This window comes from Canis aureus, chromosome 37 (genome assembly GCF_053574225.1).
Source record: "Canis aureus isolate CA01 chromosome 37, VMU_Caureus_v.1.0, whole genome shotgun sequence".
Lineage (NCBI taxonomy): Eukaryota > Metazoa > Chordata > Mammalia > Carnivora > Canidae > Canis > Canis aureus.
In genome coordinates this window covers 1737353-1745000 of record NC_135647.1, presented here as the reverse complement: position 1 = coordinate 1745000, position 7648 = coordinate 1737353, and the positions used below count along the sequence as shown (strand labels likewise).

General features: G+C 43.0%; 1 non-coding gene across 1 annotated transcript; it reads left to right on the top strand.

Annotated features, from left to right (window-relative positions):
• Positions 1 to 2414: 2414 nt before the first annotated feature.
• TRNAS-UGA (transfer RNA serine (anticodon UGA)) lies at positions 2415 to 2496 on the top strand. The gene has a single exon. It is a non-coding gene; the product is annotated as a tRNA-Ser (tRNA).
• The last annotated feature ends 5152 nt before the right edge of the window (positions 2497 to 7648 follow it).

Sequence of the window (7648 nt, the reverse complement as noted above, 5' to 3'; positions counted from 1 at the left end):
TGGGGCTGGGTGGGGAAATGGGGTGATGGGCATTGAGGAGGGCACCTGATGTGATGAGCACTGGGTGTGATGTGCAACAGATGAATCCCTGAACTCTACCTCTGAAACTAGTAAGACACTATATGTTAACTAAGTTGAATTTAAATAAAAGCTTTACATTAAAAAAAGAAAAAAGTTTTGAGTTCTCCACATAGTGGAAGATCTTGTCTTTTAGAAAACTCGCAACCATTTAATTTAAAAGATTGTCCGACATATTTCAAAACTCCCTTTTTCTGCATCCATAACTATGGAACAGACCTCAAGTAAAACAGTTCCCCACACCAAAAATATGAAAATTTATATTACAAATGTGAAAAACATAAAACTGTGCTCTTAGTGTTCTTTCCAAATTAATTTTTGAAAATCCAGTTAAATATCAGAAAGCAAGAAGGGGTGTAAAAGTCCTCACTAATGTTGCCAATTTGCTAACTGACATTGATTATTTGAGAAACAAGTTCAAAGTAAATGCTTTCACTGTGGTGTGCACTGAATAAGACAAACATTAACCTAAGAACCATTTGAAGCAAATGTTAAGTCTTGGGTAACATCAAAAAATAATATCAACAAATAATAAAATGTACTGTTCTGCTGTTCACTTATAAGACTTGATTACTTCACACTGTAGTAAGCAAACAAATTTGAGTCATTAAATTTGATGATTAAATTAAGTCATTAAACCCCACAACCCAGAACCAGCACTAGAAACATTTTGAAGTATTCCTCCCTTCCTCTCAGTATTCCACAGGCAAAAAGTGTGCCTAGTGGAAGTCATGTTTCATGCATAATATTTTGTCAGTGAATATTGTATCATAAACATCTTCCTAGAACAATTACAGAATCTTCCCAAATCTCGTTTTAGTGGCTTTTTAATGATCTATTACACAGATGTAGCAAAAATACTGAAACATTCAGAATTTTGATTGCATTATTTAAACTACCACAATAGGAAATGGAAAGATTTTTGTGTGGTACATGATTTTCTTTGTTAAAAATATCTCCCTGGGAGAGTGCTTCTCAAAAGTCACTGGGCATCAGAACCTCTTGGAGGACTTCCTGTTATAACAAATTGCTGGACCGCCCTGCCCCCACTCTCCCCGTTCTGATTCTGTAGGTCTGAACTGGACCTGAGAATATGCACTTCTCAAGAGACCCCAGGTGGTGCACACGCTGCTGATCCGGGACTATACTTTGGTAACACTTCTCAAGGACAATACAGTTCAAAATAAATGTACCGTGTTAAATATTATAAACCCTTTGTGAGCCTAAATGGAGGTATACAGTAAGTGCCATGGTAGTAAGACCAAATAAAACGGACCAGAACACAGAGAGGGGAACATTATTCTTCTTCCTAAAAGGAAACAGATGTGAGCGAGCTTTAACTCTCAGAGGAGCATCAGCCAGGATCATGGAGGTTACATTCCTTTTGTATCTGAGATTCTGTCTAAATCTACTTGTTTATGCCCTGGCAATGCACTTCCATTGCTAGAATTCAGAGAGGAGTCCGCGGTTTTAGAGGTTCCGATATTTCCATAACTCGGGTTCTGGTTCGAGCATCCCCCTCATTCTCCAACTCCGGTAAACCTTGGGTCTCTGACCCAAGAATGGACCCTATTAATTTGGCTAGAATGATTCCAACATTTGAGTGTTTTTTTTTCTTTTTCTTTTTAAATTTAAATTCAATTTGACCACATATAGTATAACACCCAGTGCTCATCTCATCAAGCACTTGCGTGTTTTGCTTGCCTGTCTGCGCTGCTCTGTGCTGGGCGAGGCGGAGCGCCGGGCCTGGGATGGGAGCGCGCGGAATCTGGGCATCCTTTTCCCGGGACTCCTGGGGTCCACCCCGCATCCCCGCAGGGACGCGCCGAGCTACCTCTTCCAGAGGCCCGCAGACCTCCTCGCCAGCTTCGATCCGTCCACTCTGGACCGGTCCCCGCTTCCCTCTCCACCCCAGTGTGGCTTTATTCTTTTTCAAGGACCGGTAAGTTGATGCCACTGAAGAAGTACTGATTGAAACTCTAGCTCGGTAGGTCAACTCGACGACCCCCACCTCGCGTCCCCTCCTTTCCGTTCCTAGTCCTGCGGGCGTCTGCGCTCTGGGAGCGGTTCAGCGCTAACTTCCAGCGCGGTTCCCCTTCTACGTGACCGTGGTGTCGGCGGACTGCCGGCGCCCAGGGTGGCTGACAGTCGAGCCTTCGGTCCAGGAGCCTTGAATGGCACCGCAGCATCGCCGGATGCTGCTCGCTTCGCTCCGGACGCGCTCCTCATTCTCCAGGAGAGGCCTGATTTAAGCAACTGCTGCCGGACCTACCACTCCTGACACTCCATGCATCCATCAGGGATTCTCCCCAGTTCTTTGGGGGAGCAGCGAGCAGGTACTCGTGGCCGAGTGGTTAAGGCGATGGACTTGAAATCCAGTGGAGTTTCCTCGAGCAGGTTCGAATCCTGCTGGCTACAGTTTTACCAAGAACCAACCCAAGTTCCCACAATCCAGATTGTTCCCCAAAGTGAATCCTCCACCTGCGGATCCGGAGAGGCGAAGCCTTTCCCTGTGCTCAAAACTGGCGCAAGCTATGCAGGGCAGGGCAGTGCAGTGCATCTGACCTTATTAGATGGATGCCTCAGATCGCAGACTCTAGGAACACGCTCGGCTGGTACTCCCCTTGACCACTCTCTAGTCCAGGGATGTTAGGATTCATAAAAAGTAGTCACATTAACAGATAGTTTTATTGAACACATTGTGCCAAGACCATATGAGTTAAGCAGGAATCCCATAATTTATTTCCATTTAACAGATGAGGAAATGCCTCAATGTTGTGCAATGTCACGGTAACCACCGAGGGCTTCCAGAGAGGTTTATGAACCAAGGTTTTCACAAGTTCCTTAGGAGACGCTCCTGAAATTGTCAAGTTGTTAGCAGATTCAGGGTTAGATTTGTTAATACCCCAAAATAATAGATAGCAAGTCCTATTTTTCAAGCCCTTACTATATACCACCATCTCAAAGACTTGACATGTCTTATTATTTGTAGATCTTTACAACATATTTATTTTTCAGACCACCAGGTCCACAGAGATCTAACCATACATGATTGAGTTTAAGAACCAGGAAGCATGAGGAATGAGCTTAAAGGTTGATTGGTTTTGGCTCCACACCTTCCCCATTGGCCCATGGCCGTCCTGCTTCTGCCTTTGCTGGGCATTCCTGCCATCTCCCACCTCCATCGCTAAGTGGGCTCACTATTCTGGATTCATCCTCCAGTGATAAGGCCACAAAAGTGGTACGAAGTAAGATTCTGGATTTAGCCTGACATAGAATATTTGCTGCCCGTTGAGTGTTTAGTGCTTGTGCTACCTTTCATGCAGGGAGTATCACTCATCCCTACATGGGGGTTTGCCTATTTTTGCACAGGCATTGGGGGGGGGGGCAGTGTTTCTTAACAGTTTATAGTTTCCTACATAGTAGACCTTTGCAGCCCCAGAACACCAGAGTTTGACACTAGAAAAGACTTTTTCAGCCGACAAGATTTGGATGTAGAGTCTAAGGCTGATTTGAGAGGAAGGTAAGAGCTATTTCAGCCCCAGAAATGGGGAAACATTGGAATTAAGCACATCTGCTGGAAGGGAGTGAGATTTTGAAAACTCTACAAAGCATCAAACCACATATTTCTAGAAAGAACTAATGTTTCAATTATGCTGCATAGAGACCCCAGAACAGATTATTTGTCCCCACTCCCTACCTCCTATAGCACTTTCAGGGGATAAAAGTATTTCCGTAGGCTTCACAAGTGATTGGAAGAAACAAATTAATAGGTGAGTTCTTGTTTAGAAGAACAAAAGATGGAGCAAACTTATGGGTGAGGGAGAAGAGATGGCAAGGAGGGGCCAGTGGGAAAAAAGGTGATTACAAACAGAGGGGGGAAAAAAACACATGAATTTCCTTGTAAAATTATGTGACTTTGAAGATAAAGAAATAATTATTTAGGGAACGACTAAAAAATCACCCTGTTACCACAGGGAAGAATCATACTGGAAAGAGCATTCTCTAGAAAAATATTCAATGGTATGAAGAAGTAAGATGAACACCTAAAAGATACTTTGGGAAATGTAATGTAAGTTAAAGATTTTACATTTAGCTAAAATGTATTTTGTATAAGAAGGTGTATTTACAGCAGAAACTTTAGGCTCACTTAAAAGGAGTATATCCATACATAACTATATAGATGCATCTAAAAAATAGTGAAAAATTCAGGAGCAGAATGAAATACACAGCAAAATATCATATGGAAAATTAAATACACTAAAAATACTGACATTTGCTTTGCAGAAACAAACTCTAGTAAAAATGTAAACATTAGGTAATTTTTTATGTTAGATGCTTTAAAAAAAAAAAAGATCTTACTTATTTGAGAGAGAGAGAGAGCATGAGCAGTGGGGAGGAGCAGAGGGAGCAGAGGGAGAAGCAGACTCCTTGCTAATCAGGGAACCAAGCAAGGGGCCTGGATCCCAGGAGCCTGAGATCATGACCCCAGCAAAAGACAAATGCTTAACCAACCCCAACTGAGCCACCCAGGCACCCTATGTTAGGTACTTTTAAAGGTAATTTTATGGGAGAGATTAGAGGGAGATGATTATTGAGGTTAAGAAAAATCAATCAACTAAGATATGGTCTTTATAGATACTGATTTACATCTGCAATTGTCTAAAAATCTGGCAGTGTTTAAAATCACTGTAATCTTTGAGACATAATTAAACAATCTATATCATTTGACCTCTTTTAAAAGGATAAAAGTTAGAATGACAGAATGTGTGCAATAAAGATTATTCTTATATTTTGTCACTTATGACTCCATAAAGTTCCCCACCCTCAACTTAGTGGTCCTAATCTTTGTTTTTTTAGATCCCAGGGTCCTGAGATCAGGCTCCCTGCTCAGTGGGGAATCTGCTTCTCCCTCTGCCCTGCCTGTGCTCTCTATCAGATAAATAAATAAATAAATAAATAAATAAATAAATAAATAAATAATCTTTTAAAAACGAAAGAAAGAAAGAAAAAAAAAAGGAAAGAAAGAAAGAAAAAGAGTGAGCACTTGTTATACATAGCGGTCCTGGACTGAACGTCTTATATTCATTGTATGATTTAATGTTCAAAACCTGGGTGAAGATACGGTTAGTTCCTATAATAACGGGGGTGGGGGGCAGGCTTGGGAATGTCCTATCTTTGATCTGCAATTCTGCTCAATTTTAGCCATCTGGTATTTTTCTCCACCTACTCTATTTAATTATCAGGTATTAATTATTGCCTCGACGCAAACAAACTTGAATGTGTCCATTTCTGACACTTTCCTGGAAGGAACTTTCAAGAGGAGCTGGTTTTCGAGTAAACCGAGCAGGTGCGCTTGAAGGGAAAGGCGGAACACACCTACACGCCGAGGTGGGCGAGGAGCGGGGGGAGACGCAGCATTTCACCGTCTAGACCCGCGGTCCGAGCCGCCTCGCTCTTGAGGCAGATGCCCAGGGAGGGCCGCAGAACCATACCCGAGACGTTCTTTACAGCTGCTCCGTAGAGACTTTTTCTTCCATCCTGCGCGGTGGTTACGGTCCAGGTTTCTGGGCGCGGAATCTGTGTTGGTGGGATTCCGGGGTGCAGGCTGCTTTCCCAGCGCGTCCCCCGGACCGCAGAACGGCTTCTTGTCCACGGGAAGCAGTCTGTGCCCCGCAGTGCAGCTCAGTGACTACCTACCCGCGAACCGGTCCTGCGAGGTCAACAATCTGGTCTCCCAGCCGCTGCACTCGCCGTCGCCATCGGAGGAAGGCGGCCACAGCCAAGTACCCTGAGGACTGGGGCGAAGAGGGTGGCAAAGGCCGTCCGCCTCCCCTTCCAGTGGTCTCAGTGATTAAAAAAAACAAACAAACACAAGGACGTTGCAAAACATCAACTCCATGCAAAACACCAACCCCGTGCAAAACCTTTATAGGGTCAGGACCTTGTACCAGAACCTCGATTCTGCTCACCCACACAACTGTGTGTCAGCTCCTGCGCGGGAAGAAGGTGTTACCCTGTAACTCTCAAGAGCAAGTGCAAAAAACACTGCCACAGAAAATAGTTTTAAAGGGAATGTAGAACTAGAGCTTGCAAAATACCAAGCTGAAGACTCTCCTCCTTTAGTGAATAAGCTATTTCAGGCTTGGGGATAGCCGATGTCCCCTGGAGAATCACTTCTCCATCTAGAGATGTATCTATCAATCTATCTATCTACATCTGAAAAGTACAAATAAGGAATTAGGAAAAGAAGAAATTAGAACCAAAACAAATCAAAGGATTTAAACAGAAATATATTTTATAAAGTTCTTATTGTAGAAAAAAAGTCATTAGATTAGCACCTTCTTCAAAATCATTTAAGTAGTTTCATTGAATTCCTGGGAAGGTCAGGTGCTGTGCAAGATGCTAGAGAGGTTAAGGTAAACAAGACAGAGGCACAATCCCTGTCCTCTAGGTCAACATCTAGATCAACCAGGAAGGAAGAAGCTACATAAACACCAGCATAAAACAAAGCTCCTGGGCTGTGAACAGGACAGATCAACTAGGGCTCCCAGCCAGTCAGCTCCAGAGCTTCCAAATGGGCTTCTGCCTTTAACATATTGGTGAGCACTGTTGTCATGGGGGAAAGAGACGTGGAGTCCATCTAGAGAAGCTCTCGTACTAGTCAAAAAAGAATTTGTCGGGGGTGTCTTGGTGGTTCAGTGGTTGAGCGTCTGCCTTTGGCTCTGGCTTGGTCCCTGGGTCCTGGGGTCCGCATCCCACACTGGGCTCCCCACAAGGAGCCTGCTTCTCCCTCTCTGTGTGTCTGGCATGAACAAGTTAAGTCTTTTTTTTTTTTTTTAAAAAGAATTTGTTGGACCTCATGGCCATCAAGAGGCATATTATGCATTTCTCAAAGCAAGAAAATAAAGACAATTTCTTCTGTCTCTTTTTAATGGCTTCTGAAGTTATTGGGGAATACTTCTAAAACCTTTATTGGTGTAGCACCCCATGGCATAAGGAATGGAAGCATACACACCCTCTCACACAAAGATGAACCTAGACACAAACACATCACCTGCACAAACCACTCCAGGGAATTCACAAAATTATTAAAGACTCTGCCCCAGGCTAAGAATTCCCTGCATTTAGGTTTTTCCTTCATATCATGTAGCCTAATTGTAACCATTAAATGAAATTATTCAAGTAAGATCAGATAAAGCTGCCACCGAAACATCCTCCTTAAGGTTCAGACTGCATGACTTACTAATCTCTATATGTACATTAAGAGGCAAAAGGGAACCAATGCCTAAAGCTGAGATTCTGATCAAACCAGTTCTGGTTGTCTGTTTCTTACTAGAGTTAGACAAATCTGGGTCAGGCCCTGGGGGTAGAACCAGGCTCATTTTTTAAGCAGAGGAAGATCTGAATCTCTACTGAAACTTTTCTTCAACCTTTATCTTGAGTTTCCCATGAGAACAATTATATTCGAATTACAGTTTCCTCAGTTCTTTTGAGGGAGGAAACATGTAGAAGTATTTCTAAATAACAATACTTCTCTTAGGTCTCAATAGATAATGCTAAAGCTTCT